The sequence below is a fragment of the Artemia franciscana genome, chromosome 7 (genome assembly GCF_032884065.1).
Source record: "Artemia franciscana chromosome 7, ASM3288406v1, whole genome shotgun sequence".
NCBI lineage: Eukaryota > Metazoa > Arthropoda > Branchiopoda > Anostraca > Artemiidae > Artemia > Artemia franciscana.
Window position 1 is genome coordinate 19,857,153 of NC_088869.1, and position 12,004 is coordinate 19,869,156.

Consider the following 12,004-nt stretch of genomic DNA (forward strand, 5'->3'; position numbering starts at 1 on the left):
GTGGGTGTTCCGAAAGACGGAAGCGGAATTTTATGTGTTTTCCATAGGAATTGTCTCCGGATTCTTTTGGGTACCCCTCTGACTGACCGTATTCCAGACATCAGGCTGTACGAAAAACATAGTCCTATCCCGCTTTCTAGGGCTTTAATGAGATAAAGTATGAGATGGCTCGGACAATTTCTGCATATGAAGGAATCATCACACACCATACTTGTTGGCCAACCATCTGAGGCCAAGCAGAAAGCAGGCCGGTCTCGAATGAAATGAGAGGTCATAATGAAGGAAAGATTTATACACAGCGTAGCTGTGTTGGCCTCAGCCGGGTTGGTGCTGCAGTGAGTTGTTAGCATGGGCTCCCATTAGCTGAATTTTAGGGGGCTTACCTGGTCTAATCGACACTTTCAATGCTATATAATAGAAAACTCAATGCAAAAATATAACGTAGTATCACTCGGATAGGGGGGTTGCAGCCCCCCCCCCTCTGCCCCCCATGGTTGTTAGTAGTATTACAACTACGAGTATTTATGGGAAGTACAGATAGTAGTTCTCTGTTCGTAGTTTAGGTGTTTCTTTATTATTTTTATATAAATTTGGTCATCCACCAACAGCTTTTGCATTGCCAACACTTAAAAAGCTTCATTGTGGCAGGATAATGATTTAAAACCGGTCTTTCATTGCATAATAGTTCTCTTGCTTCTTACGGCTGCCTGTATGTCTAGTGTCTATAGTTACGTGGTTCAATAGGTTGACAATGCAACTAGGAAATACGAAAATATCGGTAATAGTTTCGTTTGACTAAAAATTGAAATCCAAAAGGCGACATGAACCGATTTTTTTTTTTTTTTTTCTCAGATTAGCAATGAAACAGACGAATGCAGGGTGTTACACAGAAAACAGCGAATCCGCGTCGACTTCAGATTTAAAGACATCGACAACAACAAAAAAGAGCAAATATCCATAGTTATTGTCAAGGGCGTCAACTCAAGAGAATGTAGCAGGGGGGATTTAACACTTTTTCGCATGCTAACCAATGGTCTGCGTAGCGCATGTACCAATCTCCTGATTTGATGTCTTCAGCTGGGAGTACAGTGAGTAGTTGGGGGCAAACCATCCGACGCTTTCCGTGTTTTCTCCCAGATTTCTCCAGGTACCCATTTAGAGTTGGGTCGACAAGATTGACACGCCCGGTTATGGTAAATATTTCTGTACCAAATTAAGCATAAACTTACCAATTTTGTCTTAAAGCTAAACCCATAACTTAAGCTTAAGGATTTTAGGTAGATCATCAAGTGCATTATCTCTTTTTCTACAAAAATTGGTGCGTAGCACAAGAAATGGTACTTGTGTATTAAATAACAATGTTATAAAACAATGTTAAAAAGTTAAAACATGTCGCAAGATTCTAGGACCACTGGGTCGATACGACCACCCCTGGAAAAAAAAACAACAAACAAACAAACACGCATCCGTGATCTGCCTTCTGGCAAAAAATACAAAATTCCACATTTTTGTAGATAGAAGCTTGAAACTTCTACAATAGGGTTCTCTGATACGCTGGATCTGATGGTGTAATTTTCGATAAGATTCTATGACTTTTAGGGTTTGTTTCCCCCTATTTTCTAAAATAAGGCAAATTTTCTCAGGCTCGTAACTTTTGATGGGTAAGACTAAACTTGATTAAACTTATATATTTAAAATCAGCATTAAATTGCGATTCTTTTGATTTAGCTATTGATATTAAAATTCCATTTTTTAGAGTTTTGGTTACTATTGAGCCGGGTCGCTCCTTACTACAGTTCGTTACCACGAACTGTTTGATAGTCATATAACTCAAGAAGAGAAGTTTGGTTAATCCATATGAAATATACCTAAATATGATGAAAATATAATATTTTAGTAGCAAAATTACTGAAACTACAACAAAGAATCCTGGAAAGCTGGCCGCCAAGAACGTGCTATATAAATACCTAACTAAAATGCTAACTCTAAATATAAAACATGTAATTAAAATATACCAACATAGTAGTTTATCTCACTTTGCTCAAGCTAATTGTCTCCTAATGCATACATGTAAACCGGTTTTACACATACAGATCAGATCAAACTTTTTGAGTGGTGTCACTATAATACATAAGTACCTAACAGATTGTTCGATGTGGGTTTTCTCATAAAGATTTCTTATTAAAAAGTTCGTGATAACGAACTGTAAGTAAGGAGTGATGCGGCTCACTAGGAACCAAACTCTAAGAAAAATATTCTTGATAACAATAGATACACGAAAAGAACCGAATTTTGATGCTTATTCAAAATATATAAAATTCGTCAAATTTAATGTTACCCATCAAAATTTACGATACTCAGAAAATTAGCCAAATTTAAAAAAAGAGGGGAAAACACCCCAAAAACATCACGCGATCTTATCTAATAAAAGTGGAATTTTCCATTTTTTGCCAGAAGAAAGATAACGGATGCGTGTTTATTTGTCTGTTTTTTCTTTGTTTTTTTTTTCTCCGGAGATGGTCGCATCAAACCAGTCATCCTAAAAGTTCGAGAGAGGGCTCATTTGATTGGAAATCAAAGGTTCTAGTGCCTTTTTTAAGTGACCAAAAATATTGAAGCGCAGCTCGCTCCCCCTTTTTCCTCAAAGTTGCCCGATCAAAATTTTTAGATAGCCCTATGGTTCAGCATAGTTAAAAGATCTAATAACTATATCTTTGATGATGAATTGACCCCCCAAAGTCCCCAGGGGAAGGGCTGCAAGCTATGATCTTTGCCCATCGTTTACATATAGTATTAGTTATTGGGGTATACGGACATTTTTTTGGGGGGGAGCGGTATTTTTCTGAAGAGGGTACGTAGGAAGATCTTTCCATGGATGAATTTTTCATTGGGGAAAAATTTTTCCAAGGAGGGGAGCTGGATTTTCCGGCATTATTCAAAAACCGATAGAAATTAAATTTTAAAAAACAAAATTTTTTCAACTGAAACTAAGGAGCAACATTAGAACTAAACAAACAGAAATTATTATGTATATGAGGGGAATTGCCCCCTCCTCAATAGCTGACTCTTAACGCTAAAGGTTTTGTAGAACTTTCTAAAAAGCTTATTATTCTAATGAAAAAACGTCCTGAGCCTTTGGTATTCTACTTTTAACATTTTCACTGCTCCCACCGTCTTTACCAATAATACTACCAAAATAAGTGAACCTGTCTATTTGATCAATATTTTCGCTACCCAACGTCATCTTTTCATCTTCACTTATTTCTAGCCTTAGAACCTTAGTCTTCTTAACATTAATTTGCAAACCTATTCTAGCACCCTGAACTCACAAAACCTCTAAGAGTTCTTTGATTTTGCTTCTCTGACGATCTTTCCATGGAGGAATTTTTCATTAGAATTAGAATTTTCCACGGAGGTGAGCCGGCTGACTGAACTCACAAAACGTCTAAAAGTTCATTCATTTTGCTCACACTTTCATCTAGGATCATTAAATCATCAGCATAATATAAGTCCAAAAAAGTTTTCCTCCCCATTTGACTCCGTGTTCTCAAATTGCCTTTTCTGTGCTCCTTAAGATAAAGTCCACCAAAATGATCCATGTAGAGAAGGATAGAGCACAACCTTGCTTAACTCCTGATTTAATATGAAATCAGCGGCTAACCTCATTTCCTACCTTAACTACAGCAGTGTTATTTTTATACATAGCACCAATCACTTCAATGCATTTGTCTGGTATCAAACGGTTCGTGATAACGAACTGTAGCAAGGGGCGACCCGGCTCAATAGTAACCGAAACTATAAAAGATAGAATTTTGATACCAATAGTTACATCAAAAGAATCACATTTTTATGCTCATTTTAAATATAAGATTAATCAAGTTTAGTCTTACCCATCAAAAGTTACGAGCCTGATATTATTTGCCTTATTTTCGACAAAAGGGAAAACGCCCCCTAAAAGTAATATAATCTCAATGAAAATCACACCATCAGATTTAGCGTATCAGAAGACCCTAATGTAGAAGTTTAAAGCTCCTATCTACAAAAATGTGGAAATTTGCATTTTTTGCCAGAAGAAAGATCACAGATGCAGGTTAATTTGTTTTTTTGTTGTTTTTTCACCCAGGGGTGATCGTATCAACCCAGTGGTCCTAGAATGTCACAAGAGGGCTCATTCTAATGGAAATTAAAAGTTCTAGCGCCCTTTTTAAGTGACCATAAAAATAGAGGGCACCTAAGCACCCTCTTATGCTCATTTTTTTCTTAAGTCACATGATCAAAATTTTGAGATACCCATTTTGTTCAGCATAGTCGAAAAAATTAATAATTATGTCTTTCAGGATGACTTAATCCCCCAAGTCCCCGGGGGAGGGGCTGCAAGTTACACACTTTGACCATTGTTTACATATAGTAAGGGTTATTGGGAAGTGTACAGACGTTTTCAGGGGGACTTTTTCGCATTGAGGGGGGATTAAGTCGGAGGATCTTTCCATGAAGAATTTCCATGAAGGGGCCGCAGGATTTTCTTGCCTTATTTAAAAAAAAGAGAATATAAATAAAAAAAAAACATTTTTTTCAACTGGAAGTAAAGGGCAGCATTAAAACCTAGGACAAACAGAAAATTATTAGGTAAATAAGGGGGTTCATCTCTTCCACAATACCTCGCTCTTGACGCTAAGGTACTTTTAGTAATTTCAACTATTTATTCTACTGCCTTTGTGATTCAGGGGTCATTCTAAAAGAATTAGGAAAAAATCCAAGCTTTAGTGTAAAGAGCGAGGTATTGAGGAGGGGGCAAGTCCCATCATGTATGTAATAAAAATATACAAATATAGAAGTTCGTATACGAGAGTTAATTCGTAAGTTACGCATATTTATTGCTAATAAAAACGTTCAAAAATAAAATAAAAAGTTCTAGCTGCCTTTTTAAGCAACCAAAAATTGGAGGGCAAATAAGGCCTCCTCCCCCACCTCTTTTTTATCAAAATCGGCCGACCAAAACTATAAGAGAGCCATTTAGCAAAAAAAAAAACACACAAATTTCGTTTTAATTATTCATGTGCGGTGTGCCAAAATCAAAACATGCATTAATTCAAAAACGTTCAGAAATTAAATTAAAAAACAAGTTTTTTGAACTGAAAGTAAGGAGCGACATTAAAACTTAAAACGAACAGAAATTATTCCGTATAAGAAAGGGGTTTTCCCCTCCTCAACGCCTCGCTCTTTACGCTAAAGTTTGACTCTTTCTCACAGCTCTACTTTTTATAACAATAAAAAACAGGAGATGCATTGCTCTTTACTAAAGCTAACACTACTACATTGACTTAGTAAAGCCAAATACCGATTCCTCCATAGTGAACAAATAATCCTAGCATGGTAATATCCATAATGTTCTATTATTGTTACTTCATCCCATAGGCCCTTCACATGGAAGGGGTGGTCGAATAGACTCCGAAGGGGCTGATTCATTTGGAAATACAAATTTCTTTTTCCTTGTGTCCTTTTTAAGAGTCAAAAATGATCAGAGGGCAATTAGCCCCCCCCATGCCCTACTACACCAAATGCATCCGTTAGAAGTTTTGAGATAACTATTTTATTGAAAATAGTCCAAAGATCAGATACTAACAGAAATCCAAGGTCCATACCCCCCTCCCAGGGCCCGGGGGCAGGTAAGTTATGCTCTGGGGGCACACAAGGTTCTTACGGAAGGAGTACTCGAATAAACTTCAGAGGGGGCTTATCTTATTGAAAATTGGAAGTTCTAGCTTACTTTTTAAGAGTCAAAAGAAATCGGAAGGCAACCATCCCCCCTCCCATGCCCTTTTCTCAAAACCAATCTAATAAAAATTTAAGACATCTATTTTCCTCAAAATAGTTCAAACATCGGACAACAAAAACTCTGGGGTCGACAAAACCCCCCAGAGCCGGGGGCAAGTGTTTTCAGTTATGCCCCTGGGGCGTATAACGTTTTTATGTTAGAGGTGGTTGTATAAACTTCGGAGGTGGCTCATTTGATTGAAACTTGAAAGCTCTAGTTACCTTTTTATGGGTCAAAAATGATCCCACCCCACACACACACTTATTTTCCCTAAAAGCATCAAATCGAAATTTTGAGATAGCCAGTTTGTTTGAAATAGTTCAACGATCAGACCAGGTTCAACATATGGGTTCAACATACCCCCCCCCCCCAGAATCCAGGGGAAGGGTTTCAACTTATGCCCCGGAGGCACTTAAGGTTTTCATGGAGGAGGTGGTCGTATACACTTCAGAGGGGACTCAAATGATTAACTAGCCTCCCCTCTCCCACCAGCCCTAAGGCCATAAGGCTCCAATGTCTAATTGTTTTTTTTCTTGTAAGAGGCACTTCATATCGAAGGGATGGTCGTAAAGCATGGGAGGGGGCTCATTTGATTGGAAATTGAAAGTTTTAGTTAACTTTTTGAAAATCAAAAATGATCAGTAGGCATCTACCCTCCCCCCCCCCCACACACACACCATCTATTCCGAAATGTATTCAAACAAAATTTTGAGATAGCAATCTTGTTTGAAATAGTCCAACGATTAGATGACAACAACTATGGGGTCAACACACCCCTCCCCCCAGAGCCCGGGGGAAGGATTGTAACTTTTGCCCGAGGGGCATATAAGGTTTTTACGGAAGAGGTAGATCTCGGAGGGGACTCAACCGACTAAAAATTGAAAGTTCCAGTTCCGTTCTTGAGAGTCAAAAATGACCTGATGACAACTAGCCCCCCCCCACCAACCCTCTTTTCCCCAAATGCATTCGATTGAAATTTTGAGATATTTATCTTGTCCAAAATAGACCAAAGATCATATAATAAAAACTCCGGGCTTTACAGAACCCACAGAACTTTACGGCAAGAGTTGTAAATTATTCCCGGCGGCATAAAAAATCTGTATGAAAGGAACGGTCGTATAAACTTCGAAAGGGGCTCATTCTACTGGAAATTGTGAGTTCTATATCCCTTTTTAGGAGTAAAAAAGGACCGAAGGGCAACTAGTCCTCCTGCCCCCTTTACCTCAAATCTGTCCGACAAAATATTTTTTTTAGATAGTCATTTTGTTAAAATAAGTCAAAAGATCAGACAACAAAGTGCCCCTCAACCCCAAAAAAATTATTAACGATTTTTAATCCCTAAAATTATGGCAGCTCACTCTTGGCCCTCCATGACGTGATCCCCCTCCCACAAAAAAACGACACATTATTAACGATATTAAATAATGACGAAGACCACACTGCCTTTCCATAATACAACAACAAAAGAGAGAATAATGTTCAAATATTCAAATAGGTTTTGTTCACTGTCTTGGGAAAAAAGTACTCATTATTCTCTCTTTTGTTGTAGTATTAACGATATTTTATTTTAAAACTTATGGGAGCTGACACCAAATCCTCAATTGCCCGATACCCCTCCCCCGAAAGAATGTCAATGATAAATCAGGGGAGCTGACCCGTGGACCTCCCTCCATGGACCTACCCTCCAGCAAAAAAAAATTAACGATATATTATAACGATATTTTATTCTAAGACCATGGGAATTTAGTTTAATTTTATTAGTTCTTTACAAAACTCTATTAGCTCTTTTCAAGACACCTATATTCTTCACTACAAACAAAAGTTTGGCTAATGCCCATTTCTCTAACGGTAAAAGCGTAAAACCTACTGCGTATTTGGCGCTTTACTAAAACGAATTACATTACAAATATTTTATTTTGTTCTTATTACAACATTGAAAATAAAATAAGAATAGTGGTGAAACCAGGTTAAGATTAACTAATAGGTCCATTTGGGCAAGCGGTTTTCACCATCCCCGAAGTTTAGGGGATTTTCTCGAAAATATTACAAAAACGGAGCAGCAAAAACACTTGGGCCTAGAAGCGTCAAAGCTTTAAATCCGGCTCTGAATGAGACAAAATCTTGAGCTGGTGAGCTTTCAGCAATCAATATCATTATATGTCAAATATGCAGTCTAATTTTATTTGTTCTTGCTAAGACTGTTAATTTATTTTAGATTTTTTTTTAAATAGGGAATTTAGAAAAAAACTTGAAAGTTTGGGAATCAAAAACGAACAAAAATGAATTTTAAAAAAACTTCCCGAAACAAAAGTGTTTTAAAGAAAAGTAAAGGCCATATTAGACTTAGGATCAGAAGAAATAGAAACCTGCAATAAATCAAAGTCAAAACGACCAGAAATTACTATTAAAGAATAAATAAAACCCAAAACGAACAGATATAAAATAAACCACCAACGCCAACAAACACACAATAGATATTTATATAAATGAATAAATAAATCTTAAAACGAATGAAGTCTACATTGAATTTTGACTTTGACTCTTTTTCTTTGATTGAATATTGACATCTACCTTTTGACTCTTACAAAGGGCACTAGAACTCTCGATATCCGATCAAATTAGCTCCTTCCATATGAAGTGGCACTGGAAAAAAAATTGGAGCATATAACCTTTACTATAGACAATGCTATAGCATTGCCTCTGATCATAGGCTCCCTATCAATTCCGGCAATGCCACAGTTAGGCATTTCTAAAATCCCGATGCCCCTTCTTTTTGACATTCAAATGAAATGAAAGTATAAATGAAAAACTATTTTCTTAAAAAAATTCTTTTTCACAATTTTTTTTTAATTAATAACAGTTCGAACAGGAATAAATCCTTTTATTAGACAATGAAAATAATGTCAAAATCTATGGATATTTCGATCACTGTGTTTGTAATCAAAATATCAAGATATTTTATCATTGTTTTCACTGCCTAATAAAAGGAATTAACCTTATTTTAACTGTTACATGTACGTGTGGTCTTCAAGAATGCTTACCACTGAAGTTTGAGCTCAGTAATTTGCCTAATCAGTTCAATTCCTTCATCTCTGTGATTTTTCCATAAAGTAGATACGGTATACAATTCTACAGCAGTGTTCTTTACTTTTTTTGGATTCCCAGTTAAGATTGCCTTGACGAGGTGAATCCCTCTTCTACATGGACTGTTCCTGTTGCTAGAAAAGCAAATTGCTTCAAATTAGCACTGGTTTTTTTATTCTCAAACATAATTTTGTACTTTTAAAGAGATATTAATTACATAAGGTCTAAGCAATCACACATAATCTCAAATCATGTGATTCATTGGGGAACAAAAAACAATATTCAACAAAAATCGAAAAGCCATTTTTATAGGATTGTTTAGCTCCATATTATAAAGCTAATTACTCCATTTCTAGTTACTGCAAAAGTAGATTTAAGATACAAGTGACTTTTTCCCCTCTGGAACTGAATCTTATATTTCTTTCAAGATGTTAAGCATAACAGTATCAAAACAAAATTAAAATTGAATGATTTGTTGGGAAAAAAAATCTTCCGCAAAAATTACAACTAAGCCAATAACTATTTTTATACAATTGTTTTGCTCCATATTATAGAGGTAATTATTCCATTTCTTGTCACTATAAAAGAATTCAAGATATTAACATACATTTTGATTTCTTCTCGAACTGAATTGTATCTTTCTGTTAACATATTAAGTGCCATAGCAGTCTTTCAAAAACTTTAGATTGAATGATTAATTGAGGAAAACAAAAAATATTCAACAAAAATTAAAATCTAAGCTGAGACAGCTAGTTTTACAGATTTTTTAGCTACGTTTTGGAGCCTATTGTTGTATTTTTAGTGGATTAGGTGTTAGCTAAGACAGTCAATTTAGAGCACTATTGAAGTTTTTTGTTGTTTTAACAAGATATTTCCTGAAGAACCAGGGGCATTCAACTACATTTGGGTTACAGTAATTAATAAGATGTTATGTGCTTTTTCGGCCTTTTTTGTAAAACTTGAAGCTTCTATTTCCTTGAGCTATTCTAGTTTGATCAAATCCATTCCTTGGTATTTGATCTAATCTTATTATCGTATAAAGATGCTTGGATTTTCTTTTCCAACCCAAAAAATTTTAAAGAGATTCATCAAATAAATTTAACGAACTATTTTAGGGAAAGACAATAATGTGTTTTGTTTGGCCCCAGATGGGTGGTCAAAAAGTATCATCTTTGGCAATGTTTGATCCTTTATTTACAATACGTGTGCTAGGCATCTAGTCAAGCAACTAAAAAGAAAACAGTCAGCAGCATAAACAGTTTCTTATACTGTTTATAGAAAAAGATTTCTATAAACCCCCAAGAAAAACTACTATGCACCCCCTTCCGTCCATGAAGTTCTGATTCCCAATATATCCTTATTTATAGTTTCCTACCCCATTTGGAGATGGCATGTGTTTTGTTTGGCCCCAGATGGATGGTCAAAAAGCATAATCTTTGGCAATGTGTCATCCTTCATCTATAATATCTGTACTAGGAATCTCAATCATTATTTCCCTATAGCTTAGAGAGTGGGATCCAATCAAACTTTTCATGAATCTTGTCAAAACCTTAAAAAAACATCTAGTCAAATAGTTAAAGAAAGTCAGTAATTTTTCTATAAGCCCCCCAAAAAACTCTTCACATATAAGGAGATTTTTTCACTAAGCCTAAACTTGTCCATATTATTTTTTTTTTTTTTTTAAAGTTCGTCATGGGCATCTGTGAAGAGGTTTCCTTCTTTTCAGCTGTTTTAAGGTATTTAAAGAGGAACTATAAAATACATAAAGGATTTAAAAAGGTGCCGTATATAATGGCGATCAGGCATTGAAAGCCTCATCTCTGACTTTTATATAAGCATGGTTACATACTTTGGAAGATTTCAGGCAAAGGCTATATGTGAAAAATTCCATGGAGGGGGGAAGGACTGAACCCTCACATAAAAATATTAGATGTGTTCTTAGCATTGAGTCATGTAAGTTTTAGTAGAGCCTATTGAAATACTGTGAACTAAATTCGTTTTTAAGTTGTTTTTTTTTTTCTTTTCATTCGGATCTTGTTGCTCCACAGATTTACCAAAAATTGGTAAATCAGGGGGCACAAAAATTTTTGCCCAGTGGGGCACAAAAATAGCCATTTTTGTGCCCGTTTCTATGGCAAACCACTGTTGTATTTGTGCACTGCAATCCATTTTTCCGAAAGACTCATACAATAGTTTTCCCCTAATTGCTCTTGTGCATTGGGGTCCCCTTGGTTCAATAACTTAAGGAGACAAACCAAACCTGGCAAAGAGCTAATTTTGTACCTTTTCTTTGGAACAACATTTTTGGGCACCATATCCCCCTGACTAAAACATTTTTGTTTATTAGGACCTCTCTTGCCAAGAGATTCACAACTTTAAGCTTCAAGCTGTTCAAGAAAAAAAGTTTCTTCAGCCATTTTTGGGCCCATTTCAGACAATATATTTAACAATGTATGCACCAATTATGTTGCAACCTCCTTATCGCTAGATTTCGTAAATACGTTTTTATAGTCATTTCATAAAGAGCTTTTTTTGACTATTTTAAGAGGTCACAAAAAATACCCCCCCCCCCCAATATTTTTATGAATTCTTACCATTGGAACAAACCCAGAGGCAATCCTTGCTTCTGGGGCCAACAATTAAGCTAATTTAATAGTGTTTACAAATAGAATGCTTCAATTTTAATCAACCAGTTGACAAGTTTAAAACCTTCTTCATAAATAGGTAAGAATTTAATAAACAACTAGTTAGTAAATAAAATTAAGTATTTGAGGAAGGTAATGAATCTAGAGTCTCAATGATCCTCTGGGGAGGTATTATAAAGTGATTATTTCTACCTCTTCCCTATCCAAAGAGCATTGACCTTCAATGGCCTTCTATGATCTTTTTGTTAAAAAGTGAAACCTTGAGAAATAGATATACAGCTCAAATGAGGAAAGTGTTTTGAGCCTTATACTTTTTATAAATCCTGACTTAATAGATTTGAATGTCTAATTGTTAAAGAGATAAAAAAAAGCCTTGAAATAGCTTAAAATCCTGAAAAAAATGATAGGAATTAAAACAACAAAAAATCCAAAACACAAGAGCCGATGAAAAAGAGACTAG

General features: G+C 35.7%; 1 protein-coding gene across 1 annotated transcript in view; it reads left to right on the plus strand.

The window, feature by feature from the left end:
- The first annotated feature begins 717 nt into the window (after positions 1-717).
- Positions 718-12,004, plus strand: part of LOC136028950 (solute carrier family 25 member 45-like) — a 57,075-nt gene continuing 45,788 nt past the window's right edge. The window contains exon 1 of the mRNA XM_065706948.1: positions 718-778. The gene's annotated coding sequence lies outside the window, so the exon portion shown is untranslated. The remainder of the gene's footprint in view (positions 779-12,004) is intronic.